The 21510-nt window shown below is 37.6% G+C and overlaps 2 non-coding genes and 1 pseudogene across 2 annotated transcripts; all 3 read right to left on the bottom strand.

Moving 5' to 3' along the window:
• Positions 1-2177: 2177 nt before the first annotated feature.
• On the bottom strand, positions 2178-2303 carry LOC138814368 (small nucleolar RNA SNORA33). The gene has a single exon (XR_011367953.1). It is a non-coding gene; the product is annotated as a small nucleolar RNA SNORA33 (small nucleolar RNA).
• An 8292-nt stretch (positions 2304-10595) lies between these two features.
• On the bottom strand, positions 10596-11591 carry LOC138814307 (small ribosomal subunit protein eS1-like; annotated as a pseudogene).
• A 9112-nt stretch (positions 11592-20703) lies between these two features.
• LOC138814391 (U6 spliceosomal RNA) lies at positions 20704-20810 on the bottom strand. The gene has a single exon (XR_011367971.1). It is a non-coding gene; the product is annotated as a U6 spliceosomal RNA (small nuclear RNA).
• Between the last annotated feature and the right edge of the window lie 700 nt (positions 20811-21510).

The raw sequence follows: 21510 nt of genomic DNA, 5'->3' as shown, positions 1-21510 counted from the left end.
ACTTCAAGGACTCTTAAAGTAACTGATAGTAGCTTTGAACTGACATGTTAAATAACCAATTCAGCAATGAGTAGAATCCTGACAAAACAAAACAAAACAAACAAACAAACAAAAAACTCCACCAGAATTAGTGGAAGCCTTAGAAAAACAATACTAGAGAAACACAAACCAAAACTACATGGAGATTCTATCTCATCATAACCAGCTTGGCTATCATAAGGAAAACAAAAACAAAAAATATCTCATTGATGCTGGTGAGTATGGTGGAAGAATTGTTGGGATTTTAAATTAGTGTGAACACTATGGAAATCAGTATGTAGTTCCCTGAAAAACTAAAAATAGAGCTGGGCACTGGTGGCTCACACCTGTAATCCTAGCAACACAGGAGGCTAGATCCAAGGATCCTGGTTCAAAGCCAGTTCAGGAAGGAAAGTCGGAGAGACTCTTATCTCCAATTAAAACTCAGCAAATCAGAAGTAGAGTTGTGGCTCAAAGTGGTAGAGTGCTAGACAGCTTATGAGCAGTGCTAACTCTCCCATCCCTGAGTTCAAGCCCCATTTCTGAAAAAAAAAAGAAAAAGAAGAAGAAAACAAACCTAGCTACACCACTCCTGAGTATGTGCCAAAAGGAATTGAAGTCAGCACACATGAAAATACTCCGATATCCATGTGTGTCACAGCACTGGTCCTGACAGTCAACTCATGGAAGCAGTCTAGGTATCCATCAATGGATGAATGCATAAAGAAAATAGGGTATTTTGGGTCTTAAAATTTAGCATGTTTTTTGACCATAAAAAGAACAAAATCACATCATTTGGAGGAAAATAGATGGAACTGGATATCATTAGTTTAAATGAAATATGCAAGACTAAGAAAGACAAAATCATCATTTAAAAAAAAAGACATGAAAACAGAAAAAGAAGCTATTTGGAAAGAGGAAAAAGACCAGCAGAGAGGGTGGGGGTGGGGACAAGAGAGGGAAAATTGGCGTAGTGGTGAATATAATTGAAGTACATTATATACACATAAGCCTGGCTCTGGTGGCTTATGCCTGTAATCCCTAGCTACTCAGGAGGCTGAGATCTGAGGATGGTGGTTTGAAGCCAGCCTAGAAAGGAAAGTCCTCAAGACTTTTATTTCCAATTAGCCACCAAAACAGCTGGAAGTGGAGCTGTAGCCCAAGGAGTAGAGCATTAAACTGGAGCAGGAAAGGCTGAGGGACATTGCCTATGCCCTGAGTTCAAGGCCCTAGACTGGCATAATAAAAAAAAAAAGGAAAAAGAATATATCTTAATGAAACCCACTATTTTAATCATTAACATATGCTAAATAAAAGAGAAAAAAATCCACCTTTGTCATCTTCACATTTAAAAAGCAGAAGAACCCCTCTGTACAGTAGTTTCACGATAAAAAACTTATTTTAAAAAAAGGAAAAAAAAAGCAGATGAGACAGTATTTGTAATTAAAATCATTTCAACAAGAAAAGCACCAGGCCTATTAGGATGCCTTTACAGGCAAATTCTACCAATCACTCAAGGAATAGATACTTTCAATTTAATAATCACACGAACAAAATAATAATTGGTGTGTATGATTTCACACCCTAAAAGCTTTGCCCTTTTCTGCACACATATACATCTTTAGCTAGAGCACTCCATTGGGAAAATTGTCCGCCAGCCTGCCAGGCTATGAACTGAACTCCTGGTAAACTCTTATATAGTGCTTTTTTTAAAAAAATCTTCCTGGCTTTGTCACTAGGGCTTATCTAATTTTCTATTTCACATTATTTTCTTCTATAGTCAAAGTTTAAAGCGTTGCTTAATTGCTTGGAATGTTAACTCAAATCAAGTTATTTAATTCAATTAATCAGATTTGATTCTTGCAATTTGGTTCAAGTCAATGCCTCAACTGGTCTATAGCACGCATTGTTCTGCTTTCTTTTATCTGTCAAGCTTTTCTTTTATGATCATGGCAAAAAAGCAGGCAAAACTGCAACGCAGACCTGGAAATGTCCCCATGACCAGTTTAAGTTAGGGAAACTGTCAGTCTTGTCTTTCTTTACAAATGTTCAGGGTATTTTTTTACATGCAATTTATTAACATTTTGATGTTTCAGTTAAGTTCTTAGCATTATTTATAGTACTGAAGTCTTACCAAAATGCTTCCCAGCATTAAAATTTGTTGTAGCCATTCTCAGGGACCTTAATGACTTTGATTTCAGGCTTGTACCATGGCATTATTATTACCAGCTTTATTGAAATCTTTTCATAAACCCACTTATGTAAGCAGATCCATTGGCTGTCTACCAATGTTGTTTTATAGTATTTTAAAAACTAAAATAATATTATAGGAGTGCCTTAAAAACCATCCCTCTTTCTTAAAATTATACATATCTTCAAATATATTCCAATACAAAATGGTATTTATATTGATTCATTAATATTTTACTTTAAATACTAATGAATCTATTAAGGCATGAATGTTTAGGTCATACGTGTGTATCTGTTTATCATTTTTTGAGTAGAGCACACAATGGTCAACACAGTTTATTCACTGTTTCTTGAGTCCTAAAATAATTCATGCTGTCCAAATGCTGAATCTTCCCTACTTCAACTCCTATTTTCAATTTCTTGTTCTGTAAGCCTCTCATGTATTATTAATGTGGCTGCTGATAATTTCTTGTCAAACTGATGCACCTGAGACAAATTTTATTTCAAATTGTGTTCCCTCTGGGAAGTTAAGTTCACCAGAGAACTGACAACAATAAATGATATTCTATTGTCTTTCTTTTTGTAAGCAAAGCACTGTACAGCTTAAGAGTTTTTAAATGTAATTTAGGTCATTGAATCTCTTGTATTTTCACCTGGGCAGATGGGAAGACAAGTGAAATGATCCAGGAAATCTCAGTTTCCTCTTTCCATTCCAGAATTTGCAATTCTATGCCTGAACTTTTTTTTTTAATTGATAAATGACAGGTTGCAAATTCTAAATCTGGCATGAGTCCCAAGAGGCATCATTCATTGGTTTGAAGGTGTCATCAGATTTGAATTGCACATCCAGGCTCCTCTCTTGGTTTATGAGAATCTGGACAAAGATTGTCAGTGCCATCAGCACAGTTCAGAACTTGGGGAGAAGGAGTCCGGAAAGGGAGGAAGAGGGAAGGGTAAGCATCCAGGTTTACTGGCCCACGCCAGTTTAGTCTGCCTGACATCTTCCTCCTTTATTTTCCCAAGTTCCCGGAATTATTGCGAAAGCAATGTCTATTTTCCCTGGTAAATTCACAGAAACTTGCTTGCTGAAACCTTATTTGTGACTGCATTCTGCAATTTTTAACCTTTATTTTTCCTTATTTCTTTCACATTCCAATCTAGAGCTGATGAGACATTGACAGCCAGCTATGTGACACTTTTTAATCCTTTCCTGTCACTCTTTAAACTGTTATTTCAAGATTATTTTACTCACCTGCCATTCACTCGCTGATCTACATTTCAATTTGTTTCCATGTTTTCAGTGCCCTATTTTTTTGTGGGGGGAGGGAGAAAATAATTTCTGAGGGATCTTTTCAAAAACTGAGAATATGACATTTCCTTTGAATTGAAATACTTTTGGGTCGCTTTGTGCTCTCCTCACCCACAGGAGACCATCTGTGGTGAAGAAAGGAAGGGAAGAGCAAGAGAATAAACTGAAGAACAGGAAAACAATTCCAATCCCAGATCTGATTGAAGATTAGTTATTGCATTTAATTATCATTTCATGTAGTCTTCTTCCCTTGGACTATCCTGTGATTTTTTTATGACTTTTTATTACTAAACACAGAGCTGTTATTTTGTAGAATATGACTGGAATATGCCTGAATTTGTCTGCTATCTCCTCCTGCTTAGAGTTAATATTTGCATATGATGAGAAAGATATAGCTAATACAAGAGTGATGCAGTCTATATAAATGTAGGTGTTACTTTGTCTGACTAGAGATGATGGCAGTCTCCTTGTTAAGGTGATGTTTGCCACAGTTCTCCATTGTAAAGGCATATATTTTGTCTCTGTGAAACTTTATAGTATCTTTAGAGAAAATACCAAATCTATTTAAATATCTTTTTTGCCACCAAACTCTCATCCACTGATTTTAGTGCTAAGTTGGTAACATTTTAATAATGAGTATATTCATATGTTATAATATTCATTTCCTAATTTGGTACATGCATCTGGCTTATAGACTGCCCCAGGGTGTTTGAAATAAACAATGAAATATTTAGAATGAAATGGATAAATGAATGATTACTAGTTAATTTATGAGGTTAAGAGAGACAAAAAAAGTTTTAGAGCTGGAGGATAATGAAAAATGTACATATATGATGGTCAGGAGTGGTCTTTGAAGTAAGATGATAGGTAAATCACAAGCAATAATGAAGTTGGATAACAATTTCAGTAAAATCTTCCCAAATGGGATAGATTTAGGCAATGTGTACAGGGATCTTATGGTAAAAGAGAGCTTGGTGAGTTCAAAAGGCAGAGCTCAAATTGCGAAATGATAGGCAGTGGTACACTGGGAAGCCGCAGAGACAGGCAAGGTGCAGATCATGCAGGACTGGGAATTTGTATTTTATTTTGGGCACAGTATTTTATTTTGGGCACAACCAAAAGTTGACAAAGCAGGGAAATGCTATATCTTGTTTAGATTTCAAGAATGGAGTTAAGAGACAGAAGGCTGTCATTATGGAGACAGATTAGCAGTAAACTGTTCTGGAGATAGAAGACATTGCTATAGAAGATGTGTGCAAAAAAAAAAGATGGAGAAAACTGGCTGAGTCAGGAATTATATGTGGGTAGAATTATCAGAACTTGTCCAGTGAATTTCTGGGTGTAGCAAGGAGTTGGGAGACAAAACATCATCCTTAGGTTTCTGTTTTGTAGAGAGTAGAGACTTTAAAGACTGAGAGGAAAACTTCTAAAGTTTATTTGGAAGCATGTGAAATGTGAAATACCTGTGTAGAACCAAATTGAGAAGCAGGCAGTTGGAGGTGCAGGATAGTGTACTGGGAATCAATAGTCATATCTATGTGGTATCTAAAGACACTAAAGAATCTAAAGAATAGAGGAATGACTTGAGAGCTCCATGTTTAGGGGAGTCTGGCCAGAACATGAAGGCTCTAGAGATCTAAAGGGGAATAAAAAGTCTGAACAGCTAAGTGATTGTCATAGCAAGGACATGTGGGTATATGAAAGTCAAGAGAGAAGAATAGTGTCAAGAAGGAGAGAATGTGTAACTGTTGGGGATAATTTGAATAAGAGATTAAAAATGTTACCTACAAATGGATGTCTCTGGCTGCCTTGGCAAGGACAAGGGGATGTGGTATGTAGAAAACTTATTTAGATGTGAATTGTGTAGGGGAGGTAAGGAATTGGAGGCAGCATGTGTAGATGAATATTTACGAATAGTTGGCAAGAAAATTGGAGAAGAGGTTAGAATTGAAGATTGAAGTAGTGTGTGTGTGTGTGTGTGTGTGTGTGTGTGTGTGTGTGTGTGTGTGAAGGACCAGGGATTTTATATCAAGTTTATAAAGTTGACGCAGAACGGCTCTGTCGGGACGATGGAGGACACCTAGGGGAGGAACCTGGAATAGGGGGGGAGATGGCAAACAGACAACTCACACACAAGAGGAGTGGATGCTGAGTGCGATTTAATGCAGAGGATAACAAACTTTTATAACAGAAGTCTTCATGAAAAAGGGCAAAAGGTTACACAATCTTGCTGCATGGCTTCATTTTTGGGTGGTCACCAGCTGGTTGCCTGATAGGCACTTGTTTCTGGCTTATCTCTAAGAAATACAATGGGTTTCGATGTTTGTCACCAATTAACCATTACCTATTTTTATAGAGGCCTTAACTGTCCCATAAGATCTTTCCTGTTTCTTCTTTAATAGTAAGCGCCACGGAGGCCTATATCTAACAAGTCTCTTAGTAAACAAAAGAGAGTAATAGGAAGTTTTTTCTCCTAAGTAGTTATCTCAGCAATTGCCATACATTCTTTCTGTTCTAGCCGAGCCTACAGCTTCTTGCAAATCTCTTACAAACAATTTCTTCTGCTGAAGTGACTTCGTGAAACCCCCAATACTTTTATATTTACTTATGACTTGTCTACTAGCCTCCATAAGAGGGGTTTCAGGGTAGCATTTAACTCTGGTGAGTTAGTCATATTTTTAAGACACTCATCAGATATTGGAGTCATCAACACTCTTAAGAAAGAGCTTTGAATAAGGGAACGTTGACAATGAGTAAGTACAAAGAGCAGTAGAAACAGTAAAAGATTAATAGGCACTCTTATACAGTGAAGAAAAGAAAAGCAGAAACACATCTTTCCCAGGGGTTTGCCAGCCTTTCGGGGAGTAGGCCTTTTTGAAGCCCCATTCTCAGGTCTGAAAGCAGGTTTCCCATGCTAAGCAGACTCCACTGGAGTAGGCGTGGCACAAAGTGACATGAATTATCCATTGGGCATGGAGAAAATGATGGGGTGGAAAAGAGAAGGAAGGTCTATAGCTTTTGTGGACATTCAGAAGATTAAGATTCTGTGTACCTGGTATTTGATAAGTTCAGGGACTAAATGCAAGCATTTAGGGCACAACTGACACACAGAACAACTCTGACAACCATGAAGAACATGGGGACAAAGCAAAAGTTCTGCTCTCAGAAAGCTTTCAGTCTGTAGCACTGTTCTAAATGGATGAAGTCCTCTTCTCTATATACCATGTCACTGTCACATGCTTTAAAATAGCTCTGGTTGTTTGAGTGATCTTGGTTTCAAGGATAATTATATCCGGTTGGCCTTTCATTAGTTTTTTAAATGGCGTCCTTGGCCCCTGTACTCAATTCATTAGCTTGTGTTAATTAGAATTCCAGAAATATTCTTGAGATGCCATAACCTTAATTTTATAAATAAAATTATTGGCTGCATGTTTAAACATTAGATACTACACATAATTTGTAAATGTCTTCTCTGAGGTGGCTTGTAATTAGATGAGAGCACTGGAAATTTTGACATTTTTGGCAAACCATTAGTAACAAACAGGCTTCAGTTATAAAATCTTCGCATTATTAAAGCACTATTTTTCACATGAACTTTAGTAGGCCTAAAATGGGTTGAAAATAAAGAAGATTATGGGAAGTAACGGTTACTGGGTTCATGATTGGATGAAAAAGTGGACATGAAACATGATGTAAATATCCGCTATTAGTTTAGTCACACACACATACATACACATACACACACACACACACACACACACACACACACACACACACTCAATAGCAATGCTTAAGTTATGATTGTCTCAATTTACTATTGGATTATTGATTTACCATGATACTCCATTTTCTTTTCTTTCTTCGAGTTAATATTTGCATTATTTTACTATTCTCTATGTTCAACATAGGTCTACCATATAATTATCAGTTACTTGTAATTTTTTCCTGGAAATACATCTCTAGAGCGTGCTACCTTCCTGCCATAATCTAACTTGGCTGACTTCTCTGCCCATTGTTTAGGTGGATCCTTAGCATTCCTTGTTTCTGGATTCCAGACTCTCATTTCTTATCTTTTGTTTTTGTTTCCTTGGAGAACATTCTTTTATAGTTTCCTTTAAAAATGTGATCTAATAATGGCTCTTTATCATTCAGGAAATAGCTTGACATTGTTTTCTGAGAGAGGCCTTATTGAACACTTTGTCTAAAAAGTCTCTTAACACTATTAATCCCTACTTCTGCACCTGTTTCTTTTTTTTAATTTTATTTTATTGTAAAGATGCTATACAAAGGGGTTACAGTTACATGAGTAAGGTATTGTGTATATTTCTTGTCGAATATTGTTACCTCCACCTTTTCTCCTACTCTCCTTTCCCTGTTTCTTTTATGACAATAATAAATACTTTAATAATAATGTGATTATGACGATTATTGCCTCTGCTCTATTAGAATGTAAACCTGATGAGGTTAGGGGCTTTGTCTGATTCTCCATTATATAACCAGTGCATCAATAAAACTTGATAACTTATACATTTTTTTCATCCTTAAATTGCTAGCACAATAAGTGACTTTAAGTTTCATTTACACACAATAAAAGGACGATGTTACACATACATGTCAGCCTTCCTATCTAAGTTTCTGAGCTGTTATTACCATTTTTGAGGATTTATTCTCAAAAGTTGAAATGTATTCAGAAATAATTCATTATGTTTTAGAACTTTTGCCTAAGATGTGGACATGCTACATGTATGCTAGACATATTTACTCCTCTTTTTTTTTTTTTCCTTGGGTGGTCACCAGCTGGTCGCCTGATAGGCACTTGTTTCCAGCTTATCTCTAAGAAATATAATGGGTTTTGATGTTTGTCACCAACTAACCATTACCTTATTTCTATAGAGGCCTTAACTGTCCCATAAGATCTTTTCTGTTCCTTCTTTAATAGTAAACACCAAGGAGACTTAGATTTAGCAAGTCTCTTAGTAAATGAAAGAGTAATAGGAAGTTCTTTCTCCTAAGTTTACTCCTCTTTTTTTTGTTCAGAGCTGTGATAATCACTTGCCAACCAAGCTTACTGAAGCAAGATTAGAGATATTATATCAACTTTGTGAACTTGATTAATGACCCTCAAAGTTTGGTTTCTATCTGCTGCAAAGGAGAGTAAAAAAGGCTGGTTGCGTCTTACGTTTTAATCCTAGCTACTCAAGATGCTAAGATCTGAGGAGCATAGTTGAAGCCAGGTTGGGCAATAAAGTCCATGAGACTCTTATCTCCAATGAATCACCAAAACACTGGAAGTGGAATTATGGCTCGAGTAATAGAGGACCTGCTTTGAGTAAAATTGTTAAGACAGTGTCCAAGCCCTGAGTTCAAATCCTATTACCAGTACACACACACACACACACACACACACACACACACACACACATACACAGCCTTAAGAAGCACAGCTCAGAGCCAGGAGACCTAGTGTGGGAGCAGTTGGCCCAAGCCCCTGTCAGCTATTGTAATACTTCCTGAAATACTCTGTAAATTTGATACCCACATACCAAATGCATTCATACATCATTTACCTTTTTTGTATAACTGGCTAATTGTACACCACAAAGTTCCCAAACTTCATCCATGAAAAATTTTAAATTCTGATATAAACTGTTCTAATTTGCCTTACTGATTGTATATTTGAAAGTGAAAGAGGTCTTTCATCTTTTTGTATTTACAAAGATTCATTTGCATTTCTTCTGGAGCTATAAAAGCTGTAGCTTTCACAATTTTCAAAATATATGTTCTAATCATGCCTTCTTTCCTCTGGCATTATATGTAGTTATTTTATTCAGTTAATCAGGTTGCCAACTCTAAGTAGTGAGGCATCTCTCTAATACTATCTGATGTATAACTCTCCCCTTTTAGTATGCATTTCATCTTTAATTAACATTTTATCTCATTGGTCTATCCATCTATCTCCTGCTCCAAAAGTATATTGCTTTTGGAAAAATAATTACTCATGCATTTATTGTTTTAAACATATTTTGCAGTTGGCTAAGTTTCTCAAAAAATGTAAGCATATGGTTATTTTATGTGTAAGCGAGTTCAAGTCAGCCTTTTCTAGTGCATGAAATGTTTTCCCATTATTTTGGATTATCTATTTCTTTCTCAGAATTTTATTATTATTCAGGGAATTATCTTTTTTCATTGGCTGCTATATCTAAATTCTGGCAACTGGGGGGCTTAATTTAGTCTTTGTTTGAGGAGGCTGGAAATATAAGATCAGAGCACAGCAGAGCTCCCGTTTTTAAGAAACCCCTCTGTGGTCCTTAGAGGGCCTCTTTTCTCTGTCTTCTCATATGGCAAAAAGATATAAGGGATCTTTCTGAGGCTTCTTTGTAAATAAGCTGATCTTATTCCTGAGAGTTCTACTCTCAAGACCTGGTCACCTCTCAAAGTCTCCATCTCTCAATACCATCACTCTAAGGATTAGCGATTCATTATATGCATTTGAGAAGGACAAAAAGGTTCAGACCTTGGTCAAGGTTTCATAGATTCTTGTTAAATTCCTGGATGCATTGTAGATTTTAATGCCGAGTAAGAATCCAATTTTAAACTTCATTTTCTAACTAATTATTCTGGATGTTTAGAAATTTAATGTTTGCAGGTTCCACTAGCCTTTCTGTATTAAAACTTTGTATGTAGTGTAATTTGCTACCTTCATGAAGATTTAGTAACCCAAAGGGTTATAAAGGATTTGGATTGGTCTGAATGGTTCAGGGCATATCTTGTACCAGATTCTTGTCACTCATGGACTTTATGCTTTCTACATGACCTCTGATTGCAATAGTTCTATGGAGGATTAGAACACTTCACACTTAATAGAATGTCCATTGCCATTCTTTTGTTTCTTGTCCAAGAGGTTCTTGTTTGAGAGGATCTAGTAGGGTGTATTTTCATTTTCATTAGTGTCTAGGAACTTCTCCATATCTCTCTTTCCTTTGAAGTGACCCCCATGTTGTTTACAATGTGTTGTTCATTCAGTCTTCATATGTTTCAATATTTTCTTTTTTACAAATAAGCCTTGTATTTGTCACTCTTAAAACTCTGAATTATAAATGGATTCTTGGACTGGTAGTTCATATCTATCAGCTTGCTCAACTTAAGCACCAGTCTCGTCTCCAGTAGCTCTTCCAGGACTATTACCTTCACCATGAAGCTCCGTGAGTTTTCCCAATTTGAACTTGGGATTCTTCAGCATTTTTACTCTTTTAATGAAGACATCATGAGTTGGATAAATAGAATGGCAAGCCATTTCTGTCTTTCCCAATGCTGTCTGGAATCAGTTAATTAACTACTTCTTCCTAGTCATTTGTCTGCACTTCTCTGGTCATAATTTCTATCATCTTCTTCCAGATTTTGCAGGCCTGCTGATGCTAAGCCTAGGAGGTCTTGCAGATTTGATTGTTGCATTATTTTAAAGTAAAACCAGCACAGACCAGATGAAGCAAATAACCATCTTCAGTCTTGACAAAAGCAGGAGCTTCCATTGTGGTCTGCCATTTAAAAAAATATTTTAGGTTTGGCTTGTTTTCTTTTCCTTTTTAATTTTATTTTCTTGTAAAGATGCTGTACAGAGAAGTCACAGTTAAATCAGTAAGATAGTGAGTTAAAATTTCTTGTGAGGCATTGTTACCCACTCCTTTTATTTTCTCCTACTATCCCTTCCCTCCCCTTGGTCTTCTACTTTTAACCATGGAGCAGGTTTTGTCTCGGATGAGATCCAGGCCATGGAAGTCGGTCAGGCAGTTCTTTCCTGAACATCCTTAGTAATGAGCTTGAATTTTCTAAGTGTGAATTCATTACTCTGCAGATCAGTGAGGCTCACTTCAAATACCGACCCTGACGCTGCCCATCAGATGTCATTTTGGTTGCTTGAGTGCTTGTGACTAGTGTTTTCCCAATATTACTTATATTGGACAGGGGCAGTGCTTTTCATAGCATACCAATCTCTCTTAGAAAATGGATCAACCACTTTCTGCTTGGCTCCCTTTGTGCCACCTTTTGTAAGGTGTTTATTCTTGCTGACTGCCATGGGACTGGGCAGAGAGCCAAAAGGCTTGAATATTTTCTGTAGAATCTTTTGCTATTGAACTCTAGTTTGGCTCCCTGGTGGTCAGATAGAAGACAAAGAATGATAATGTTCTTGTATTTGCTCAGACTTGCTGTTTACCCTTGGATATTTCTTTTTTTCCTCCCTCCCTCCCTCCCTCCTTCCCTCCCTCCCTCCCTCCTTTCCTTCCTTCCTTCCTTCCTTCCTTCCTTCCTTCCTTCCTTCCTTCCTTCCTTCCTTCCTTCCTTCCTTCCTTCCTTCCTTCCTTTTCTAGAAATGCTAGTCCTGATACTTAAACTCGTGGCCTGCGCATTGTCCCTGAGCTATTTTACTCAAGGCTGATGCTCTACCACTTGCGCTACAGCTCCATTTCTGACTTTTTTTTTTTTTTTTTGATGACTAGGTAAAGAAAAGAGTGCCAAGGAGACTTTCCTGCCTGGGATGGCTTTGAACCATATTATCATCAGATATTAACCTCTAGCATAGTTCACTAGCATCCAAAAGGATATTTCTTTTTTTTTTTTATGACTTTTTATTGTGAAAATACTGTACAGAGGAGTTGCAATTACATGGGCAAGATAATGAGTACATTTCTTATCAAGCATTGTTGCCTCCTCCTTTGTTTCCCGTTCCCATCCATTCCCATCTCCCCCCCTCTGCTCCCAACATCCCTCCCCCACCAAAGTTGTAAAGTTCATTTTTCAACGTAACGACTTGTACATCTCGTTGTTGCAATGGAACCACCTGTATCCCTATTTAAACTATTTGTTTTTTCCCTTCCCCTCCACAAATTATACCAACATCAAATGCAGTTATATTGTGGGGGAGGGACATACAAATCAACAAAGAAATCATCTTATAAATATGTTAGAAACAATCACATGAAAAAAAACCATTTGAATACTTATCTTGGGGTTCATTTTGCCTAACATCAACTTACCTGACCATTTCTGCTTGTCTCAGACATATACTAGTTTTTGCAAATAAGGGAAACCATGGGACCTATGTTTCTTTGGGCCTGGCTTACTTCACTTAATATTATTTTTTCCAAGTCTTTCCATTTCCTAACAAATGGGGCAATGTCATTCTTTCTGATGGAGGCATAGAATTCCATTGTGTATATATACCACATTTTCTTGATCCATTCATCTATTGAAGGGCATCTGGGCTGGTTCCATATCTTAGCTATGGTAAATAATGCTGCAATAAACATAGTTGTGCTGGTAGCTTTAGTATGGTCTTGTTTGTGATCATTTGGGTAAATGCCCAAAAGTGGGATTGCTGGGTCATAGGGGAGCTCTATGTGGAGTCTTTTGATGAATCTCCATACTGCTTTCCAAAGTAGTTGAACCAGTTTACACTCCCACCAACAATGCAGTAAGGTTCCCTTCTGTCCACATCCCCTCCAGCATCTGTTGTTATTAGAATTCTTGATTATAGCCATTTTAATTGGGGTGAGGTGATATCTCAATGTTGTTTTGATTTGCATTTCTTTTATGGCTAAGGTGGTTGAGTATTTCTTCATGTGTCTATTGGCCATCCTTCTTTCCTCTTCAGAGAAGTTTCTCTTTAAGGCTTTAGCCCACTTATTTATTGGGCAGTTGTTTCTTTGAATATTTGTTGTTGGGGGATTTAGTTTTTTGAGTTCCAGGTATATTTTAGATATGAGACCCTTGTCCACGGTATGGCTAGTGAAGATCTTCTCCTAATTTGTGGGATTTCTATTGATCTTACTAGCTATGTCCTTTGCCATGCAGAGGCTCTGCAATTTCATGCAATCCTGTTTGTCCAACCTTTCTTTGATTTGTTGTGTTTCTGGGTCTCTATTAAGAAAATTTGGGCCTGTGCCAAAGAGACCTAGGGTTTCTTCTATTCCATACTGTAATGTTTCCAGAGTGTGTGTTTTAACTCCAAGGTCTTTGATCCATTTGGAGTTGATTCTGGTGCAGGGATATATATAAGGATCTAGCTTTAGTTTTCTACAGGTAGTTAACCAATTTTGCCAGCACCATTTACTGAAGAGGCTGTCTTTCTTCCATTCTATTTTTTTAGCTCCCTTATCGAAGATTAGATGGCTATAGGTCTGTAGGTTCATTTCTGGATTTTCAATTCTGTTCCATTGGTCCTGAGGTCTGTGCTTGTGCCAGTACCAAGCTGTTTTGATTGCTATGGCTTTGTAGTAGAGTTTGAAATTTGGTATTGATATTCCTCTAGCACTGTTCTTTCTGTTAAGGATTGTTTTTGTTATTCGGGGTCTTTTATTGTTCCATATGAATTTTTGGATTGCCTCTTCTATTTCCTTGAAGAATGAGGTTGGAATATTGATAGGTATCACATTAGATAGCCTTGGGAAGTATTGCCACTTTCATGATGTTGATCCTTCCAATCCAGGAGCATGGGAGTTTTTGCCTCTTTCTAAGTTCGGTTTTGATTTCCCTTTTCAGGTTTTTAAAGTTTTCATCATAGAGGTCCTTCACTTCTTTGATTTTTTGGGAGGGTTGGGAAAATCCTGTATCTCCCTTGTGTCTGTAACCAGCCTCTTGTTGGAGTCTCTGGTCTGCTTGTGGTGTTTGATTTTCCTGTGGCTTGGTTGGTTTCTTAAGTCAGTTTGTTTGAACAGGTAGAAAAATGCTCTGCTTTACCCAGGATTTTGTGATCCTCCTCCCAGGTTAGTTCAATGGGAGGGAGACCTGCTTTGAGTATCACAAATTAGAGAGATGGCTTTTTCCTCAAGTTTGGAGTTGCTGTGATGAGGCTAGGTTCTGGGTAGAGTTGAGGCCTTTCAGCAAACAGTAGCTTTTCCTGGAGGCTAGTTTGTGAGAAACTCACAGCCCACCTAGAGCCACTCTCAGGGTTTATGTTTACTGAATTTCAGTTGATTGTCAAGGCTGCTAAAGGGAGGGGCAGCCTCTGGCTCTGATTACCCAGTGAAGAAAGCCACTCCTGGGGCTGGCTCCCGAGCTGGGTGACTTTTCCCTGGGTGGAGCTGAGTCTAGCAGGTCAGGTTAGGTTCTTGTGACCTGCTAAATGACTCTAGTTTTCTTCCAAGGCCTGAGTTGGAGCTAGCAGCTCCGCTGAGCTTTGTCAGTATCCAAGATGGAGATCTCCGGTAAGGGGGGGGAGGGTGGCCTTCCCTCCTCTGCTCCCTGAGAAGGAGTGAGGACCTTAGGCTTCTACTCATGCTGAGTCTTGGTTCCTGGGTCGTCTCTGGTCTGTGAACTGCAGGATGAAGATGTCCGCTCCTTGTCAGTTCTTGCTGGTATTGAGTAGAATGCGCTCGCCCGCTGCGTCTGGCTCCTTTGTCCCAGACTCTCTGTTTTGCAGGTATGGTGGCTAAGGCCGCTGCCGCCACTGCTGCCGCTGCAGCAGTGGCTGCTGGCAAGTGATCAGATCTGTCTCCTTGCCTGGATTTTCCCTTTCTGGCCTAACTCTCTGTCCTGTGATGGCACACTTGGTGTGATTCTCTGGCTTAGGACTGTTCACTGGAACTCTAAAACTGCTTTCTATGCTTGAGCTTGTTTAGCCTCTAGCTTCTCCTCCGCCATCTTCCTGGACCTCACAGTCTATTTTATTTGGTCCTTCACTTCTTTGGTTAAGTTAATTCCTAGGTTCTTTATTTTTTGTGGGGCTATTGCAAATGGAGTTGCTTTCCTAATTTTAGCCACATTTTTCTCATTGTTGTCATACAGTAAAGTCATTAATTTTTGAGGATTAATTTTATAACCTGCTACTTTGCCAAAGTTTTGAATCAGCTTGAGTAATTTGGGAGTGGAGTCCAAAGGATTCTTTAAATACAAGATCTTGTTATCTGCAAAGAGGGAGAGTTTTACTTCTTCTTTCCCTATTTGGATCCCCTTTATGTCTGCATCTTGTCTTATTGCTGTAGCTAGACATTCTAATACTAGATTGAAGAGAACTGGAGAGAGTGGACATCCTGTCTCATTCCTGAGTTAAGAGGAAATGGCTTTAGTTTTTCACCATTAAGTATAATGCTGGCTGTAGGTTTGTCATATACAGCCTTTATTGTATTGAGGAATGTTCCATGGATTCCTAATTTTTCCAGAACCTTCATCATAAAGGGTTGTTTGATCTTTTCAAATACTTTTTCTGCATCTATTGAGATAACCATTTGGTTCTTATCCTTGCTACTGTTGATGTGATGAATAATATTAATTGATTTGCGTATATTGAACCAGCTTTGCATTCCTGAAATGAATCCTGTTTGATCGTGGTGTATGATTTTTTTGATGAATTGTTGAAGTCCATTGGCCAAAATTTTTTTTTAATTCAATTTTATTTTATTTGAGAACATACTGTACAGAGAGGTTACAATTACATTGGCAGGATAATGCATACATTTCTTACCAAGCAATGCAGCCTCCTCCTTTGTTTACCCTTCACCTCCCTTCCCAGCCTCCCCCCTCCCCCCCACCCAATCATACCCCCCTCCCCCCCCACACCAACATTGTAAAGCTTGCTTTGACATGACATTTTGTAATTCTCCTTGTTGCAACAGGTCCACCTGAATCCTTAAACGACTTGTTTGTCCCCATCTCCTCCACATGTTATACTGACATCAAATAAAGTGAAAGCGGGGGTTACACTGTGGGGGAGGGACATACAAAGCAAAAAAGAAATAATCTTATAAATGCGTTAGAAACACATGCATGAAAGAAACGAAAACATTAAAATACATATTTAAGGGTTCGTTTTCCTAACATCACATTATCTGACCTTTTCCGCTTGACTCATACCTATACTAGATATTGCAAATAAGGGAAACCATGGGACCTATGTTTCTTTGGGCCTGGCTTACTTCACTTAATATAATTTTTTCCAAGCCTTTCCATTTCCTAACAAATGGGGCAATGTCATTCTTTCTGATGGAGGCATAGAATTCCATTGTGTATATATACCACATTTTCTTGATCCATTCATCTACTGAGGGGCATCTGGGTTGGTTCCATATCTTAGCTATGGTAAATAATGCTGCAATAAACATAGTTGTGCTGGTAGCTTTAGTGTGGTCTTGTTTGTATACATTTGGGTAAATGCCCAAAAGTGGGATTGCTGGATCATAGGGGAGATCTATGTGAAGTCTTTTGAGGAACCTCCATACTGCTTTCCAAAGTGGTTGAACAAGTTTACATTCCCACCAACAATGAAGTAAAATTCCTTTCTGTCCACATCCCCTCCAGCATCTGTTGTTGTTAGAGTTCTTGATTTTTGCTGTTCTAACTGGAGTGAGGTGATATCTCAATGTTGTTTTGATTTGCATTTCTTTTATGGCTAGGGATGTTGAACATTTCTTCATGTGTCTATTGGCCATCCTTCTTTCTTCTTCAGAGAAGCTTCTCTTTAAGTCTTTCGCCCACTTATTTATTGGGCAGTTGTTTCTTTGAGGATTTGTTGTTGGGTGGTTTAATTTTTTGAGTTCCAAGTATATTTTAGATATGAGACCCTTGTCCGTTGTATGGCTAGTAAAGATCTTCTCCCAATCGGTGGGCTTTCTATTGATCTTGCCAGCTATGTCATTTGCCCTGCAGAAGCTCTGCAACTTTATGCAATCCCATTTGTCCAACCTTTCTTTGATTTGTTGTGCTTCCGGGTCTCTATTCAGAACATTTCGGCCTGAGCCAAGGAGACCTAGGGTTTCTCCTATTCCATCCTGTAATGTTTGCAGAGTGTCTGCTTTGAGTTCAAGATCTTTGATCCATTTGGAGTTGATACTGGTGCAGGGTGATATATAAGGATCTAGCTTTCGTTTTCTACATGTAGTTAACCAATTTTGCCAGCACCATTTACTGAAGAGGCTGTCTTTCTTCCATTCTATTGTTTTAGCTTCCTTATCGAAGATTAGATGGCTATAGGTCTGTAGGTTCGTTTCTGGGTTTTCAATTCTATTCCATTGGTCCTGAGGTCTGTTCTTATGCCAATACCAAGCTGTTTTGATTACTATGGCTTTATAGTAGAGTTTGAAATTTGGTATTGATATTCCTCCAGCAGTGTTCTTTCCATTGAGAAGTGTTTTTGCTATTCGGGGTCTTTTATTGTTCCATATGAATTTTTGGATTGCCTCTTCTATTTCCTTGAAGAATGAGGGTGGAATTTTGATAGGTATTGCGTTGAATTTGTAGATAGCCTTGGGAAGTATTGCCATTTTCACGATGTTAATCTTGCCAATCCAGGAGCATGGGAGGTTTTGCTATTTTTTAAGTTCGGTGTTGATTTCCTTTTTCAAGATTTTAAAGTTTTCATCATAGAGGTCCTTCACTTCTTTAGTTAAGTTAATTCCTAGGTATTTTATTTTTTATGGGGCTATTACAAATGGAGTTGCTTTCCTAATTTCAGCCACACTTTTCTCATTGTTGGCATACAGAAAAGCCATTGATTTTTGGGGGTTAATTTTATAACCTGCTACTTTGCCAAAGTTTTGAATCGGCTTGAGTACTTTGGGAGTGGAGTCTATGGGATTCTTTAAATACAAGATCATGTCATCTGCAAAGAGGGAGAGTTTTATTTCTTCTTTCCCTATTTGGATCCCCTTTATGTCTGCATCTTGTCTTATTGCTGTAGCTAGGCATTCTAATACTAGATTGAAGAGAAGTGGAGAGAGTGGGCATCCTTGTCTTGTTCCTGAGTTAAGAGGAACTTTAGTTTTTCACCATTGAGTATAATGCTGGCTGTAGGTTTGTCATATACAGCCTTTATTGTATTGAGGAATGTTCCATGGATTCCTAATTTTTCCAAAACCTTCATCATAAAGGGGTGTTGGATCTTGTCGAATGCTTTTTCTGTGTCTATTGAGATAACCATGTGGTTCTTGTTCTTGCTCCTGTTGATGTTATGAATAATATTAATTGATTTGCGTATATTGAACCAGCTTTGCATCCCTGAAATGAATCCTGTTTGATCGTGGTGTATGATTTTTTGGATGGATTGTTGAAGTCGATTGACCAAAATTTTGTTGAGAAGTTTTGCATCAATGTTCATCAAAGAAATGGGTCTATAGTTCTCTTTCTTTGATGAGTCCCTGCCCGGTTTTGGGATGAGGGTTATGATGGCTTCATAGAATGTGTTCGGTAGTGAGTTTTCTCTTTCAATTTCGTTGAAGAGTTGGAGGAGAATTGGTGTGAGCTCTGCTTTGAAGGCATTGGCCAAAATTTTGTTGAGAAGTTTTTTCATCGATGTTCATCAAAGAAATGAGTCTATAGTTCTCTTTCTTTGATGAGTCCCTGCCTGGTTTTGGGATGAGGGTTAAGATGGCTTCATCAAAAGAGTTCGGTAGTGAACTTTCTCTTTCAATTTCATTGAAGAGTTGGAGGAGTATTGGTGTGAGCTCTGCCTTGAAGGCCTTGTAGAATTCCGCTGTAAATCCATCTGGTTCTGGGCTTTTCTTAGATGGGAAGTCTTTTATTGCTGTTTCTATTTCAATGCTTGATATGGGCCTGTTAAGATGGTTTAATTCATCTTGGTTTAGTTTCAGCATGTTGATATTTGCTAGGAAAAGGTCCATTTCTGCCAAGTTCTCAAACTTATTAGCATGAAGGTTTGAAAAGTATTCCCTTATAATGTACTGAATCTTGGTTGTTTCTTTGGTGATATTTCCATTCTCATCTCTGAGTTTATTTATTTGAGTTTGTTCTCTTTTTCTGAGAAGATTTGCTAAGGGGTCTGTCAATTTTGTTAATTTTTTCAAAGAACCAACTCTTTGTTTTGTTGATTCTTTCTATGGTTTTTTTGTATTCTAATTCATTTAATTCTGATTTAATTTTAATTATTTCCATCTACTGGATTGAGGTTTATCTTGCTGCTCTTTTTCAAGGTGGTTCAGATGTCTCATCAAATTGTTGGCTTCAGATCTCTCCAATTTGTTGATGTAGGAACTCAGAGATATAAACTTGCCTCTGAGTACTGCCTTAGCTGTGTCCTAGAGGAGCTGGTAATTTCTGTGTTCATTTTTGTTGAACATCATGAACCTTTGAATTTCATTTCTAATCTCTTCCATGACTCACTGGTGATTCAACAGTGTGTTGCTCTGCCTCTATGTGTTACCAGACTTTCTTTGGTGACTTTTGGTGTTGAGTTCTAATTTTATTCCCTTGTGGTTTGAGAGAATGCAAAGTATAACTTCAATGTCTGTGAATTTGAACAAGTTTGCTTTGTGACCTAAAATGTGGTCTATTTTAGAAAATGTTCCCTGTGCTGCTCAGAAAAAAAGTGTATTCTGATGCTGCTGGGTGAAAATATTCGGTAAATGTCTGTTAAATCTAATTGATCTATGGAGTTGTTTAGGTCTGCGGTTTCTTTGTTGAGTTTTTGCCGAGTTGATCTATCTAGTGGGGATAGTGGTGTGTTAAAGTCCCCAACAATTAATGTCTTTGGATCTATATGAGATCTGAGAGAAAGTAATGTTTCTTGGATAAATTTGGGTGCCCCGTTGTTTGGCAAATAGAGATTTACAATTGTAATATCCTCCTGAAGGAGAGATCCCTTAATTAGTATGTAGCAACCTTCTTTATCTCTTCTCACTAATTTTAATTTGAAATCTATTTTATCTGATTAGGATTGCAACTCCTGCCTGTTTATGGGGGCTGTTTGCTTGGTAAATTTTTTTCCAGCCTTTCACTTTCAAAATGTGTTTGTTTTTATGGGCAAGGTGTGACTCCTGAAGGCATCAGATAGAACGATCTTGCTTTTTAATCAAACTAGACAGTCTATGTCGCTTAATTGGAGAGTTAAGTCCATTAATGTTGAGAGATAGAACTGAGAGGTATTTGGGAGTTCCTGCCATTTAATCCACCTTCTTGGGGGCTACAGCTACTGGGTTCTTCCTATGGTTCTTGGATTCTCAGTTTGGGTGTGTTTTCTTGGCCTTTATTGTGGTCTTGTTGGTTTTCTATATGTAGGACATCTTTAAATATCTTTTGTAGGGTTGGTTTGGTGGAGATATATTGTTTCAGTTTTTCTTTGCTATGGAAGGTTTTCATTTGGCCTTCGGTTATGCAGGAGAGTTTAGGTGTGTACAGTATTCTTGGTTGATAGTTGTTTGATTTTAGGGCATGGCATACATCATTCCAGGCTCTTCTTGCTTAAAAATATGGAACATTTCATGAATTTGGCTGTCATCCTTGTGCAGGGGCCATGCTAATCTTCTCTGTATTGTTCCAATTTTAGTATATGTGCTGCTGAAGTGAGCACCCAAAAGGATATTTCTATTTTAGAAAAAAGTTCCAGAGACTGTTCAGAAGAATATGTATCATGTTCCTAAAGGAAAAATACTCTATAAATGCTTTTTAATTTCATTTTTCAATGGTACTATTTAATCCTAAAATTTCTTTGTTGATTTATTTGAATGACCTATTTGTGACTGTGGGCTAGTAAAATCTCATACAATTGTTATGTTGTGGTCCATTCATAGTAGTAAGTCCAGAAGTGTTCAATTAATGAATTTTGTGTATATCTTTGTATATCTCTATTTGTCTATCTATATCTCTGTATATCTATCTATATATCTATATATACAAATATGTGTATATGTATACAAATACACATACACTTAAACATATAATACATAAATATATATGTGTGTGTATATATAAACAACTTATAAACAATATAATTTCCTTTTAATGGTATCATTCCTCTTATTAATATGTAGTGAACTTCTTTGTCTTTTCTGGATAATTTTAGTTCTTCTACTGTGAGTAGCATTCTTTATGTATCTTGTGTAGTAGTCATGAATTCCTTTGGCTTTTGTTTATCATGGAAGGTTTTTATTTCTCCATCAATTCAGGGTTTGAATTATGTGTTTCCATCCCCTTCTTGTATTTAGTGCCTATTAATATTCCTTATTCTGTATGCCTAGTGTTTTTACTATAGTGTACGTTGGCGTATTTCT

The sequence above is a fragment of the Dipodomys merriami genome, unplaced genomic scaffold, assembly GCF_024711535.1.
Source record: "Dipodomys merriami isolate MVZ:Mamm:240054 unplaced genomic scaffold, mDipMer1.0.p SCAF_6, whole genome shotgun sequence".
NCBI classification, from domain to species: domain Eukaryota; kingdom Metazoa; phylum Chordata; class Mammalia; order Rodentia; family Heteromyidae; genus Dipodomys; species Dipodomys merriami.
The sequence above is the reverse complement of the archived record's forward strand: the minus strand, read 5'-3'. Positions and strand labels throughout refer to the sequence as shown.